Consider the following 15,461-nt stretch of genomic DNA (forward strand, 5'->3'; position numbering starts at 1 on the left):
CTTATTTAAGAAAAAATACACGATAACTATCTGCTTATGTTAGACATTTCAAGAATTTCAGCCTATGATTTACCATATGTATAAATCTTACTTTTTGTAATCTTCCTGGTTTCATCATTAAATAGCCCTGTGTATGAGAGAACTTAATAGCCAAGTAGCCAAATAACATGACATATTGTACTTGCTTAGAAAATGAAATTGTTTCATTTCTTTGCAAAAAATAAATATTAAGCGTTCACTACTTATGGAGCATGGCAAATCTAACCAAAATAATGTAACCATTTTACTAAATAATAAGGGTTTTTTACTATTTTTCCAAGCTATATTTCAATTTCATTTTTTAAATAATTATACCTAAAATAAGTATAAAAATGCTGGCTTTAGTATCATGCGTGTTTCTAAAGTCTGCTGGGATGAACAGCCTTACAGTGGAAGGAGTTCAAGAAGCTCTTCTCTTTCATTTCAGTTCTGCAACGAGAGAAGGCCAAAAACCAGGTCTTATTATTCATGCACATATTCATGTAAGACAAGGAGAATGTGACCGGGGTTGTATATTGAGTTACTATGTCCTTCTGTGTTGTATTTTTTTTTCCAATCTGTAGAGTAGAACACAGGTGACATGTATTTTTTTATTGTGTGGACACGTATGTATACATGCACTCTGCCCTGGGGTTTTATTCTTTTGCTTGCCTAATATAGGTGTAATTCACTAGCAAGTAGGGGGAAATCATCGAACAACCATCAGATGATAATAATAGTGGAGAATTTCCTCTGGTGTCTTTTAATTACTATGTGATTTACTGACACTTTCCAAATCAGATAACTTTCAGATATTTGCAGTATAAGGTCCTCAGCCTGTGAACATTTATACATGTGACCAGTTCCACTGCACTCAGCAAAAACACTACATTAATAATGGCAGTTGTGTCTCTGACAATGGAATTCATCTGATCAATAACAAAAGGCTGTGTCTAATCTAGATAATTAGCAGATTAATATAGTTTGATTTATACATACCAGTAGTCTAAAACAGACTGTGCCCCAAAAATCCCTCTCTCCACCACCAAACAAACACGCCTAAGGCAACTAGCTCAGTTGTAGACCTCATGGTGGCACATGTGAAGTTAGACAAGGTGAATCTCCAACCTAAATATCTGCGAAGTCAAGTTCTAGCAAGAGGGGAAGAAGTCTCCATCCCAAACTATTCAAGGGAATTCTTCTCTAACTCATAAGAGGAAAATAAATATATTCAAGAGGGGATTGTAAGCCAAAGCAGGAATAAGATGAACACTTTCATGAGCTATATAGGTATGAAAGAATCCACTAATACTCTTTGAGCCATTTGTTCCTTATCATCATCCTTTCTTAAATAGTTCACTTCAAATAATAGTAGTTTATTAATTATATTCTTAACAGCAAAATTCATATTTGTTTTCCTGTAGATATAAAATAGAAACAGTGTTGTGCTTCAGTGGTACTACTTACCATGGAAATCTTTTCATTTCAGGGAAAACGACATTTGGGCTTCATTCCTTGTATTACTAAGGACTTCCAGACCCTGGAGACAGTCTGGGGAAAGCTGCCTGTGCATTCCTTTCCTTACCATGTTATTCCATATGAATTCATGCAGACACAGGCTTAAAGACTCCCATACTTTCTATGTGCTAATTCATGAAAGTACTTCAAACTCTTATCGAAACAGCAGAGTCCTGTTTGTCTAGTAAAAGCCTCATTTAGAAGAGCACTCTGCAGCATGACTTTCTGCAGCTAAAGGACACATTACTTCAACTAGAATGCCTGAGGAGTCCTTTCCCATTCCTAACATCTAGGAATGTATTAATTATTCTTAAACATGGCTATTAGCAGCGTTAGCACATCAATATAAAGCAAAGAAAAAGGCAATTTAAAGTGTGCAAAAGGAGCAAGGCAATATTTTACTGTCTAAACTATATGCTTGTGTTAATACTTGTGGTCAGAATCCATCATCATGCATCAATGCATGCCAGGTCGTATAGGAAGGAAGCACTGCTCTAACTGGCAGCCATAGCATGGATCAAAAGACCAGAGTGATATGCTAATTTGGTTTAAGATGAATAAGCATGTCAGCCACAGCATTTTATGTAAAACAGAACTTGTGAAGTTTTACAATCAGGTAGACACCAGAAAGGAATTACAATAATCCACCTTGGAGGTGACAGAAGTACTATATGGATTAGCATTTCAGCTGTGGCCTGAGAAAATATTATCCTCAACCTAGCAACAGCAAGCACATAAACGAGTAAAAAGTGTAGTGAGGATGGCATGTAAACGACCACTAAAGAACACAAAGAGTAAGATGACTACGATTATCTCTGGCAAGGGATACAGGGAAAAATGTGGCTACAAAGAACACGAGGAATCCATTGAAGTACTTATATGTGGCTTTTATCTCCATAGTATCTGAAACACCTTTGTACCTTTATCTGAAGGCCCTTATTCATCAATGCATTTAAACTGGCAATTTGAGGTACTTCCAGGAGAGCTGGAAAACTCTAGCCAGTGCCTAGTAAGAGAGAGGGTGACTCCTACTACTCGAAGCGCAGGGCTGTGAGAGATGTTATCTCCCGAAATGCTCCTGAATGCCTAGGCAGTGGCCCCAAAAGGACTTATTCCCCTTACCTTTGCTCCTGACATGAATAATGAGGGTTTTTTCTTTTTTTCTATATAGTTCAACACTGTGTTCTTGCCTCTTGCATAAAGACTCCCGTCTACAAAAGGAGATGTAGCAAAATCACTGGTGTACGTCATGGCTGCCTACTTAAAAATGGGAAGTCACACTGAGAGCGTAGTAAGTCAGTGAATTTGGATGTGAAGTGGCTACGAATAAGCTTACAGAAGCAATTAAAATATTTGTTTAACATTCCATCTTAAACATTTGCACTCTAGGAAACACTTGTACAAGCCTGGCAGCGTTGGTTAGGCCTCCAGCTTCTAGTGAGAGAAATGGTACTCTGTGCTGCTTACAGGGCGATTATTCTGGACATGACTTTAAAAGCCGAAGCTTGTTAAATGTATATACAGAACATTCCTGTGCTTTGCTTTGTATGAACAAGGATTTGCCGAGTGCCGATGTACCAAATAATATTCCCTCAGGGAATTATGTCGGACATGGTGGGAGTCTAATTTAAACCATTATAGGAATATAACATATAAAATACAAATATTATGCATTTTGATAAATATGGATATAATTTCTTTTTGCTTCACTGCGATAGGTTACACCTGGACAGGTGTTTTATGGGGACATTCCTCATGAAACTGATTATCCTTATTCTATTGAATGCCAACAAGCATTTTAATTGAGAAAATATTATCGTGCATTCAGTGTCAAGTAGTTTAATGGTGTTTAACCAGGTGCTAAATAAGTGTCAAACACTAAGCTCCACACTTCTAATACGTATGTTGCAAAATAAAGATTAAGCAGGTATATTTCACATGTGCATAACCAGGCGTAATTCTTGTACTAAGTAGCAAATGGATAAATAAATAAGGCTTAAGTGTACAGGATCTAAATATGTGGAGTTAGATGCACAGCTTTACTAACACATGAAAAGAATTTTATAGGAAATATGCAATGCAAACCCCACCAAAGTAGCATGCACAGCTGCAATGGCATTCCGTATATTCCTGCAAATTTTATGCTTTATATTAATTTACAACAATGAGTGGTTTGATAAGTAAATCAGTGTGAGAGCTGTATAAGCTTCATTACACAGCCACATATTTTTACTGTCGCTGTCTTTGTCAGTCCTCTGTCTTGCTACTCTTTGTGTCAGTTTTGAAATGGGCTTGTGAACTTTTTCAGAACTTCTTCAGAAGCTGGATTACATTAAAATAACTTTTATCACTCCCCCTTTTTCTTCTTGATTCAGATAATGAAGCATTATAAATGTCCTTACCTTTCTGTCTGACTCAGAGCAGCACTAACAGAATGTTTTCCCTCATATTTTTGTAGTTCAGGATGCTTTAAATGTCGCTAGGCTGTATAGGAGCTGCTTAAACTTCTCACTCTCCAAAGAATTACTCTTACTTTCCAAAAACACTCTGGACAATTGAAAAACGTCATAGTCCCGGCTACCACTTACGCAGCCTGCTTCTTGGGAGGTTTGTAGTCTGAGCATATGTTTAGCTTGTTCATAGGCAAAACATTTGGACTACTCCAATGCCTATGAGAAAATATTTAGTTTGCGATAGATTTGGGCTATGCTACTGTAAGGGAAAAATAAACAAATAACAAATAAGTATATCTTTCAAGGCCTATTTTTATAGTTTCCTCTAGACAAAAGAATCAACCAGGTGCTTGCAACAGTGCCATCTGGTGACTCCCGGAGACTCAGCGCTAATAACAGGATTCATTTTCAACAGTTTTAAGTTTTTAGCATAAAAGATACCCAAAATAATGAGGAACGTCTTCATTCGCATTTTAACTGGTAAGAAACAAATGTATTTCCATCTTGGATATTAGTCTGGGGTCAGGGAAGTGCTCTGAGTACCTTCTGTATTTACAAACAGCAGTCAAAAGTGTAAGACACAAAATTATAGAAAATAAAAATATTAAAATATTACATCATATGTTACATACATGCATACTTGGAAATACAAAGGAGCTATTCACGTAAAGTTAAGAAAAACAGTGGGAATGAAGGAAAACTTAAGCAAAAGATCTTTAGCCTAGTGCTGTGTACTTCAAAATGTGGAGAAGTAAGATAAATCTTGAATTAGCACTAATATTGCACCATTCTTTCAAAAGGGGAACTGTGAAGACCCAGGTAACTTAAGGCCAGTAAGCATCACAGAAAAACCAGGCAAAATTAATGGAAAAGCTAATAAGCTGATATGGGATTCAATTAATACAAAATTAAAGGAATGAATGTAATTAACGATGGTCAACATGGTTTTGTAGGAAATAGGTCTTGGTAAATAAAACTTACTTCATTTATTGATGGGATGATTAATTTGGTTTAAAAACGTAACTGCATACTTTTGGACTTTTGTAGGGAGTTTTGACTTCAGAAAGCCTGACAACCTTTTTTTTTTTTTTTTTTTTTAATGGCCTAAACGATCTCAGTAAAAAACACTTTCACAGGATTCAGAAATGGCTAAATCTTCCAAAGCTCAGTTTCCCAAAGCAAAAACATTGTTGAGACTTGATTTAAATAAGGACAGGACATACACATGAGCACAGGGCTATGGCCATATTATATAAAGCAAGAGGATATACAAGCAGGAGCACCCATCCTGATTTTAGCAGGGTGCTGCAAGGTTCAGTACCTGACCTAATACTTTGTCATTGATAACCTGGAACTAAATGAAAAAAGTATTGCCAACATGTAGATTACACAAAAGCTGGCAGAGCGGTAAATGTAAAGACAAGAAAAAGAGGGATTTTGAACTGTTCAGTTAGGTGGGCCAATTCAAATGAGATCCATTTTAATGCAAACACATGAAGAGCTAAACGACTGGGAACAAGTTGGGCTATACTTCAGAAGTGGAGGACTATGTTCTGCAACACAGTAACTCCAGAAAGGATTTACGGAGTCACTGAGAACGAATAATTCAAAGGGAACCTTAAGTGTGATACTGCAGCAAAACAGTGACTCAGGCAGAACGATGTTATCTCCACACAGAGCACAGGCAAGATCCCTATCAGACAGAAGGGAAGGCAAAAAACCAGACAGGCTGCAGAGAAGACCAGGATGAGCACTGGAGAGAAGAAGAAAAATGCTTCACAGAAAGGAAAATCCTTTCAGCTTATCAAAAAGAAGATAGAGTGGTGACTTGATTATAATAGCTCCCTGAGGAGAAAATCCCACAGACTAAAGGGTTCTTTAGTTAAGAAGGAAAAAGCATAACAAGCAGCTGTGTACTGAGCTAAAGCCAGAAAAATTAAAACAAGAAATAAGGCACGCAGAGTTTAATAGTGGAGATGATTAACTATGGAACAGACCAACAAAGGAAGCAGTGGATCCACTATCTCTATTAATGTCTTCAACTCAAGAATAAATGTCTTTTTGGATATGCTTTATCTAAACACGAGTTATTGAACTCAGTAGAGAAGCTGTTGGGTGAAATTCAAAGGCTTGTGAAATACAGGAAGTCAGAGTAGATGATCTAATGGGAATATTTGCAAAGACTAATCTTAGCCTCAGGATATTAGTCTCCTTGGGTTACCTCTCCAGTCAATAGTTTCCTTTAGACAGCAATTCAGAGACGAAGAATAACTTCAGTGCTCAGATTTGCCCCTCTCGCCGTTGACTGCAAACAGTTTTAAGGATAGTTGAAATCATCTGGGTTTTTCACTAAAATGCCACCACCCTAAAGTATAAAATTACAGTATTATTAAATACTTGGGGAAGGGCTTAGCGGGTGAACTGCAGGGAGGACTGGGACAGAGGTGGGGACAGCTCTCTTTTCACTAATTAACCCTTGATAACCTAATCTGATTATGCTGGGAGCTACAGTTTGTCCCTGAGAGATAATCACCTACGGCAAGAGGCTGGAGATTAACACGGCACTTTTCCCCCACAAAAAATATCCTACTTCAGGAAATCTCCATCCTTCCTCCATTCCCCTCTCATTTTGGAGACCACAGACAAGCAACAGGTCCAGAAACATATTTGGTGGACAGAAAGGAGCTCCTGGCCAGAGGGCAGGTGGGAGAATTCTGCTCTACTTTCTTTTTTCACTACTGGAAATGGTAGGACTTGTCTTAATTCTTACCTGATCTACCACATCTAATAAATGTGGCTATTTATTTTGTATTTATTTTAAACTGTGAAGCTGCTATGGTATTGGTACATCCATTGGTATATCCTCACCAGGGAGGCATATCTTCCTACATTACAGTTAGTCTATGTGCCACCCTAATCTCAATTGTGCCTTGTCTTAAACATTGCAGGTTGCTGACTAACTGCCAGAAAGTACATAAACACCAAAAGGGAAAAGCTAAAGTGGTTACGAACTAAACAGGGTTGCAGTACTTACTTTGGTGCAGTTTCTGAGACAGTTAGTGTAAATTTTATTATTCTGAATGAAAGAAAAAAGATGCCACTACAGATTTGCTGTGCTGAAAACTCTCTCTGTTGTGGCTATTTTACCACTGGTATTTCCCATTTGAGTAAAAGTTAAATGCATACACCACAAAATGTTAAGTGCTTAAACCTCAGTTCTCTCTTTTGTGAGCCAAAGTCCTGCAATCAATAGCATGCTTTTTTATTCTTCATTCTAGTTTTAAAATGTTTTCAGAAACAAATCAAAAGGTTAGACTGCACCAATCCTTCATTAAACTGGGAATTGATCCTAAAATACTCCTTATTAGAATCCATGCAAAACTAACAGAGGGGTATTTTACAAAGCTGCAGCAGTGGTTGCAAATGTTTGTCTGCCATCTAGTGGAATATGCAACAGTTTTCAGTAATATTTAGCCTCCTGTTTTGTCTTTTACAAATATTGGAAGTTCTTAAAAATATTCACAGAAGCAAGCATGAAAAGCATGAAGGATAACAGTACCCTCCTCACAAAATTTTTAAACAACAAACTTTAATTGTTGCAAAGACAAAATTGTCACCTTTGTGGATACAAAGGTCTGTAACACGTATCAGGTTGTGTCAGCTGATTATCACAGAAGCTGGATAGTAAGAGAGGAATATGTTGAGAACAGGGCAAAATTCTGTTTTTTCTTCTGCCTGAGATTTTTTCCTAGAGGTTATTTTGCCAAACCTAAACCTATAAACAGACACCAAATGTGACTTGGATACCTAGTACTTGACAGAGCACAGGACAGTAGTAATAAAAAGCAAATAGAAGTTGTGTTTTTGAAGAATGAAGGATATCCCTGATATTTATGTGCTATCTCTGCACACAAGATTGGCATATATATATGCACCAATGCATTGGATACCTACACTGCACACTGTAACACTCTAAAGATATTTTAGGGATATATAAATACAGAAGTTTGCACACTAGGACACAAAGCAGATTTGGCCATGAAGAATATCATGCGACTCCAGTGCCTCTGACAGTTATGCACATATTAGGACCAATCAAAATAATTCTATCAACCAAAAATGTTTCCAGGAAAAAATGAGTTGCCAAGAAAACCCTTTATTGACTAGTGTCTGATTGTCTTGGGGAAATATTGTAGAAATTACTGCTGAAAAATTGGAAAACATTGAAGCCTGACCTCCTCTAATAAAAATTAAAACTGAGGGGAGGGGAGAGAGGAAAATGGTGAATTGTGGCAGATGTAGTAGGCAGAAAACCCAGCTTGCAAAAGAGAAATGGGAGCACCAGACATAGAATGACAAATTATGATAACACTATACTGATGAAAATCTTTGGAGCTTTAGTAAAATTATTTTCATTTTTTAATTATTGCAATTTTAAAATATTTTGATGAAGGAAAATAACCTATTTTAACCAGAGTGCCCTCCCATGGGAAAGCTGAAGGATCTACCCAAACAAAATCAGGTCTTTATGTCACAGTTAAAATGAACAATGCCCATATCCACTATTGGTTCATGTCCCCTATTGCTATTTCACTAACTTCAAAAAAACTTTACAGGGTACAAGTCAACACTGGATTTGGCCCAACACATCTAAAAATGGAACATTGCTGCAAAGTCATCTTTCCAGATATCCGGATCAGACAGACAGCCACTGATTGACAACAACTGTCAGCTTTATTACCAATGTCATTCTTAACAGTGAAATACATAGCCCAAGATACCACGCTAAAAATACAGGCCAGATTATCAATCTGTGTACGTGCCATAGATACTTCTCTGCCTTCACTCTGAGTGTGGTCGTCACAGCACGTAGGAATAAATAGCTGTGCATGTACCTTGCTGAGTTGTTCCTGTGCCTGAGACTGGTTTCGCCTGAACAGTGAAGTTAAACAAAACATTAATTTTTGAATCAGAAAAGCACTTGATTTGAAAGAGACTGAGTTTTACTTTAGCCTGAATCCCTGCTGTGTGGTGTTTAGCTCCCTGCCAGGTTAAACCACAATGATCCTATACAATTCAGACTGTACCTTGAATTCTCCCTAAGAGAATAGTGAGGCTTCTCTTTACATCTCCTAGGAAATGTTTGTCCAGATACTTTTGTTTGCATCTTTACTTCAAAACATCCAAGACCAGTGTATCATTCGTCTTTAAATTCCTCATTAAACGTTATGTATGCCAGAGTACCGTATTTGCAAGTGATTAACACTTCTCCGTAACATTGTTCTTGCAGCATTTATGTCTCATAAAGTCTTGACCTTTACATGTAAGGTGCATATTAATGTAACATCCGAGGGTTTTCAAAACTGTAAATCACAAATAGTAAATAACCCCCTGCTGCTCACAATACACTTTGAGTTCAACACACGGTCTCTGATCATTGGAATGGGACTATCTCTCCATCCTTGATTAGCTGTCCCCTCCCAAAATTATCATTCATCCTGTTCACAATCATGTGCCCCTATAAACTGGCTTGAGAACAAAACCAGAGGGTGTACCAACCAGCCTTCTGAGCAGGCAGGAAGAAATGTCATGAGGAGCTTTTCTGGGAGCCTAGGGAAGCAGGACGGAGCTCCTTCGAGCAGGAGTCTGCTCCTTCAAGCAGTGTCCTCACAAGCTGCACCAACGGGCAGCAATGGCAGAGGGGGTCAGTGGCTTCATCTCGCCACTGCCAGCTTCAAGGCCAAAAAACTACTGGAACATTCCAAAATGTTTTAGCACGGCCACAGTGGGCCAGCATCTGAGCCTGGCTCCCCACACTGGGCCTGGCCATGGCTCCCTGGCTTGGATGGTGGGACAGGCCCTGGCTGCCAGGCCCTGCCCTGATGCACCTCAGGGGGGCCCCCAGCACCCCCATGGAGCCCGCTGCCTAGGCAGTGCCCCAGCACAGCTTCAGCACTGCCAAGTGGTTAATAAACCATCCCACCTGATTCAGAGAAGTCTGTTGTTAAAGGGACTGAACCTGTGGATGGGAACTAGGGCAGTATGATCACTTATTAACCCTCATTTCTCTGTAACACCTGTCCATTATATAAGACAACCTGTTGCTATCTTTAAACATACTATTTTGTCTGTACACCAGATCAAAAATTAATCAAATAAAAACAAGCTGGGATGTCCCTCAAGCCTCTTCAACCCTCCTGGGGCCTCCTTCCTCTTCCTCCCTTCTCAGGGGCCCATCCAGCTGCCCCCTCCGGGAACAACAGCGTGGCCAACCACCGCCTTCTCCACTCCCCCATTTTCTGTCTCCTTTGCTGAAAGTTACATTCGAGTGTTAAAACTCCCACTTGCCTGTGTAATGACACCACTGAGCTCATTCAGAGATCCATTTTCATGAGCTGGTCTCTTCTTACATGTAACAATCGGAGGTGAGAAAATAAGAATATTTATAAAGTGATAATGAAAGTGCTTAGATTCGATATATTCCAGATTGCCAGTTCAGATAATTAATAGTTGTGGGGTTTGGGTTTTTGTTTTGGTTTTTTTTTCAATCAGGTAACATTTTGATGTCTCAGAAACCAGACTTCCATTTATCTTACTGACAGAAACATCACTGATATTCATCCTAAATATTCCTGATTTTCTTCACGTTGCTTTTACTTAGAGCTGTTTTACACTGCCCTTCACGGACTCTGCAGCCTGATGGAACTGCTACAGCCAGTGTACCTGACGCTGGCAGAGGGGTATTGTAGACTTTCCCCCAGAAACTGGATTAAACCACGTCTTTTAGAAGTATTCTTAATTTCATTTTAACAACGTTGAGCAGTATCCAGTTTGCCATTTCCCTAGTATGCCATGTCAACATTTACTTACCTTCACTCCTGGGAAGTTGTGCATGATTTTTAAGGTAGGATTTGTCTAATATCAGGTACTGGATCTGCTACATTTTCTCTGTCAGGTTAAAAAGATATAGCCACAAGACTTCGTTTCAATGATCCTTGTGCCTCTACAACTTTCTCACAGTATAAACAGTGGGCCTGGAAGCAGTAATCAGACAGCACTATGGTTTTACTTCACCATTTCTACTTGATAAACCTATTTTCTGTGTCTAACAGGAACTCCTCCTCCAACTTCACAAAACCCTCACAGTGAAGTAGCAGTTGCTGGTGCTTCAAAAATCCCTCTCAATTTACCATTTTTCAAGAACTGAGACTTTGGTTTTTACATTTTTAAAGGTTTGCTTTCTTTTTTTTCAAATCTCACTCCCAAGGTAACAAGACAGCAAAACAGGTAACAACATGGGACATTTCTTTTTACTCAACACCACCAACGATGTGTTTTAAGTGAAAGTTGCCCTGCATAAATTGAAGTATACTCATCAACATCTCACATGTAAATCCATAATAAAAAAATTAGCCCACTAACATTTCTACTAAACAATGTTCAAATGAAATTCAGTACATTTTTTTTCTTTCATTCTTTGCTGATAAAACCCCAAGTTCACCAGTTCACTGGCTGCTGCTGCTGATGCTAGGTGACTGGTCTTCAATTCTCTGTTACTACCATTGTTCTTTTAAAGCTTGAAATTACTTAGGCATACTTTTAGTTCTTTGAATTTCAGTTTTCCAGACTTTAATTACAGTAATATTTGTGGTTCAAAGATTTGAATCTCCACTACTAAAGGCATGCCTAAGTCCCTAGCTCAGATCATGCATAGTAACGCAAAGCCCCAATGGTGAGCATTAGCTCTCTTTAAAGCAGGCTGTCTACAGCCACTCTACATACATAGGTTCACCGCCGATTCTTAGGTTACTGTCATGTTTTGTACTTTTAATTCAAAGTATATTCAACTATAAGCATGTAAAAGTAGATGGAAGCATTTGAAAGTGAGAAATGTTGTGGAAGAATGGAAGGACACAACTAGGTGCAGCCTGCTGGGAGCAGTCGCTGGAGTAAAGTGTGCCCACAGCAGCATGCAAGTCCATCTCAGAGGATCTAGCTGATTGACTCAAAAAAGTCAGCCTATGATTGAACCAGTACTTGCTCAGCTGGAGACCAGCAGGTGGGAAAAGAACATTAGCTGACAATATACATGCACTTTTCATGGATACAGTTCTATTAGGTCAAGCATCTCAGCCTAATCAGCATCCAGCATTTTTAAAACTTTTTCTTCATTAACAGATTTTTTGTTAACATAATTGCCTAAGACACAAAGGCTCCCTAATGTTACCATGGAGACTCCAGGATCATATGTTTGCCTTTTTGTTTTAGTACTCTACAATCCCCTGTGAAGTTATTTTCTTACTTAAGTTTATATTTCTAAAATGTAATTATATAATTACAAATGTCATCAATCCTGAAAGTTATCTATAATGCCATGCTCTCTGCAGGACTGGATTATTACATTCTCACAGCTGTGCTATGTGTGACACTAAAGGTACTCAGTATTAGAATGAGACACTAAGTAGTAGGCAGGACTGCATTTTATTCACAATCACTGAAAAGGAATGGGAATAAACAGTCAGTTTCTGCCATAGGTCACCAGTGGCACTCTGCAGTCTTTTCTAGGTCGTGTGCTGCTTGACCTATTCATAATTAACCTCAAAAAAGGGACAAAGCCACAAAATTTGCCAATGATAAAGTTAGTGAGGGTAGTAAGACTACTGACAAACTGAAGAACTGCAGAAAGATGTAAGGCTGGTTAGGAAATAAAACAGCAGATGTAATTCAGCATAGATGAATAAAAAAATGGTACACATGGAGACAAAAAACCCCAGTTTCACATACGAAACAGCCTCTCAGCTTATTATTACCACTCAGGAATGAGATCCCATGGTTACTATAGATAATGCCATGAAAACATCTCAGTGCTCAGTTCAAAAAAGCAAGTCAAATATTAGGAATTACTAGAAAAGGACTAAAGAACAAGAAAGTAAACAAAGAGGCCAGTACTTAACTACATGACTAATGCTGCATACAGTTTTGGTTCCCTTCTCAGAGTATATGAGGCCCAGAAAAAGGTTTTAAAGGACAATAAATACAGAGGCTATTCTATGCCTTTAGTCCACCAAGGAATATGTTAAATAACACATTTCAGCTTAGGAAAGAGGAAATTTAAAGGTGAAGTGAATTACATCTGCAGAATCATGACTGGCACAAGCACGATCGGTAAAGGTTTATGGTGCAGGGAACATTAAATTAAGCTAGAAAAAAATCAGGTACAAAATAAACAAGAAGTGGCAATTCTTTATGCAACAGACATCAATTGGTAAAGGCTGCTGTTATTCAGGAAGTGTATATAGTCCAAGGGAAACTGGACAAGTATGGAAAAAGCAGCATTGGGGATTACTAAATAGACAAACCATATGATGTTCAGGAAAGCCTGGAATAGAAGACACTTGGAAGCTAGGAGAACACAGAAGGAAAAGAACCAAATGTGCTTGCATTGTTCTTTTCCTTCCTCAAGCATCTGCTTTTGACTACAAAAGAGGCTATTGCATGTTAGAAAAAAACCTTTGGTCAGAACCTGTATAGCTATTCCTATGTTTATCTTCAAGAGTTCCAAGACTATGTAAGGAGCACAGAGGAAAAGCACATGCTGTTTGCTTGGCTTACCGTTAAATGTAGTAGAAGGTTGTGTGCTACAAATGCAGTCAAGGCTTCTCAGCCATCAATGCTAAGTCTGAATGTTCACATTCACTGACCAGGGATGCTAATGAAATGATAGACTTTCATTTTACAGCACAGAAACATTTCCAGTATGAAACTTCCTACTAGAGGGATTTTCCTCTTTTTTCTTACCAGAAAGAAGAAAATATTCCTTGCATTTGTTCTGGATGGTACCCCAAATCAAGTGATCAGGGGTTCTCTTGTTCCAGTTCCTATTTTGAAAGAAACTTTGCCAAGTATGCTGAGTAAAGGCAGATAGGCTTTCCAGGTAACCACAGATTTGCCAATTTTAAGAAACATCTCCTCTTCCCTGCTTTCAGACCAAATATGCTAAATATTCAACCTTTTAAGTTTTGCATTTAATTTTGTAAATATGAACTATTAAGTTTAACCCATGCTACCATTTAGTACCATGTAATTATGAACACGATGCATTTTTAGTTTTATATCTGTCAAATCAGGCTTTTGAATGTCAAAAACAAGCCTTGCTTTTATAATTCTGCATGACAAATGGTCCACCAGCAAATGCCTAAGTGCATGAAACCAGTAAGTTTATTGATGATAAAATGGTAGGTGCAAATTACTGGTCAGATCAGTAATTACATATAAATTGTTCTTATATTGCATTTGCAAGCTGGTTTTAAGCATTTCAAGTATGTAGAAACAAAACTGAAATCAAACTAATAAGTTAGAAAAAACCCTGGAAATACATAAATGCAAAGTAATCAAGAGTGACGTTCAAGGGAAGTCATCAGAATTCCTGTATTGCCCAAAAGGTCTAGCAATGAAGGAAAACAGCACCAGCAGAAACATGGATTTCTTAATTATTTTGGGCACATTTCCTACAGCTTACACAAAATTTTCAGGGTTCAGTTTTCACAAGTGAGGACTCAGACTTAGGTATGGCTCGTGAAAACAGCAAGAATGCCCTCCTCTTTTCTCATTTTTGATATGTACCACTAAGTCTAGGTAAAGTTAAGCAGAAGAGCTAATTGCTTATTTGCGTTGATCTGACCTGGTGTTCTTATGATGTTTTACCAAGTTTTCAGATTTCCTAGGATAAATTTCATTGATGATATCTTCTCATAGTAGGGATACCTTAACTCTTTTCAAAAAACATTACACCCAGTATTCAAAAGTTATAAATCTGAAGTTACAACACCAATTCACAAAGGATTTTAAGCGTTCGTACAAGTGAGCAAACTGATAGCACTTGAAAGTCCCCCAGCTTGGTTATCCAGAAGTTCACAGCATCCTCCTGGATTCTTTTATTTTTGGCCAGGCTAACTGGAAATAATGGTGAGTGATTCAGTGTAATATAAATATTTTCCTATTCTCTCTGCCAGCAATATGAAGTATTTAGACTCCTTGATCACTTTTTCTAATGCTATGACCTAAAGCACACACGATGTAAACTTTAAAGTAGAAAGAACTTTTTTCTCTGCACAAATATAAGGTTTGGCTTAACTAAGATTCTAGGTTCATTTCCAAATGTGCTCCACCCTATTAACCTTGGGACCCAAAAACACCTCCATTAACACTATACCTTGAAACCATGCTAACAAAAAACTGAAAAGCTTAAATAGCAGCAGGTGAAGAATACACAAGAAACCATTTCCTTATGAAGTAGAATTCCTCAATGCAAGGATATTTACTGGAAAGTAACATGATAAACAGTTTACTGGATATACTATAAACACTTGTTTTGGCATCAGTGAAGGCTCCTAGTGCTGAATGAGCAAACACTCCTATAGCAAATGACCTTTTAATACTCACTGATTCCCATCAACCAGCTCCGATGATCTT

This window comes from Phalacrocorax aristotelis, chromosome 1, assembly GCF_949628215.1.
Source record: "Phalacrocorax aristotelis chromosome 1, bGulAri2.1, whole genome shotgun sequence".
In the NCBI taxonomy this organism is placed as follows: Eukaryota; Metazoa; Chordata; class Aves; order Suliformes; family Phalacrocoracidae; genus Phalacrocorax; species Phalacrocorax aristotelis.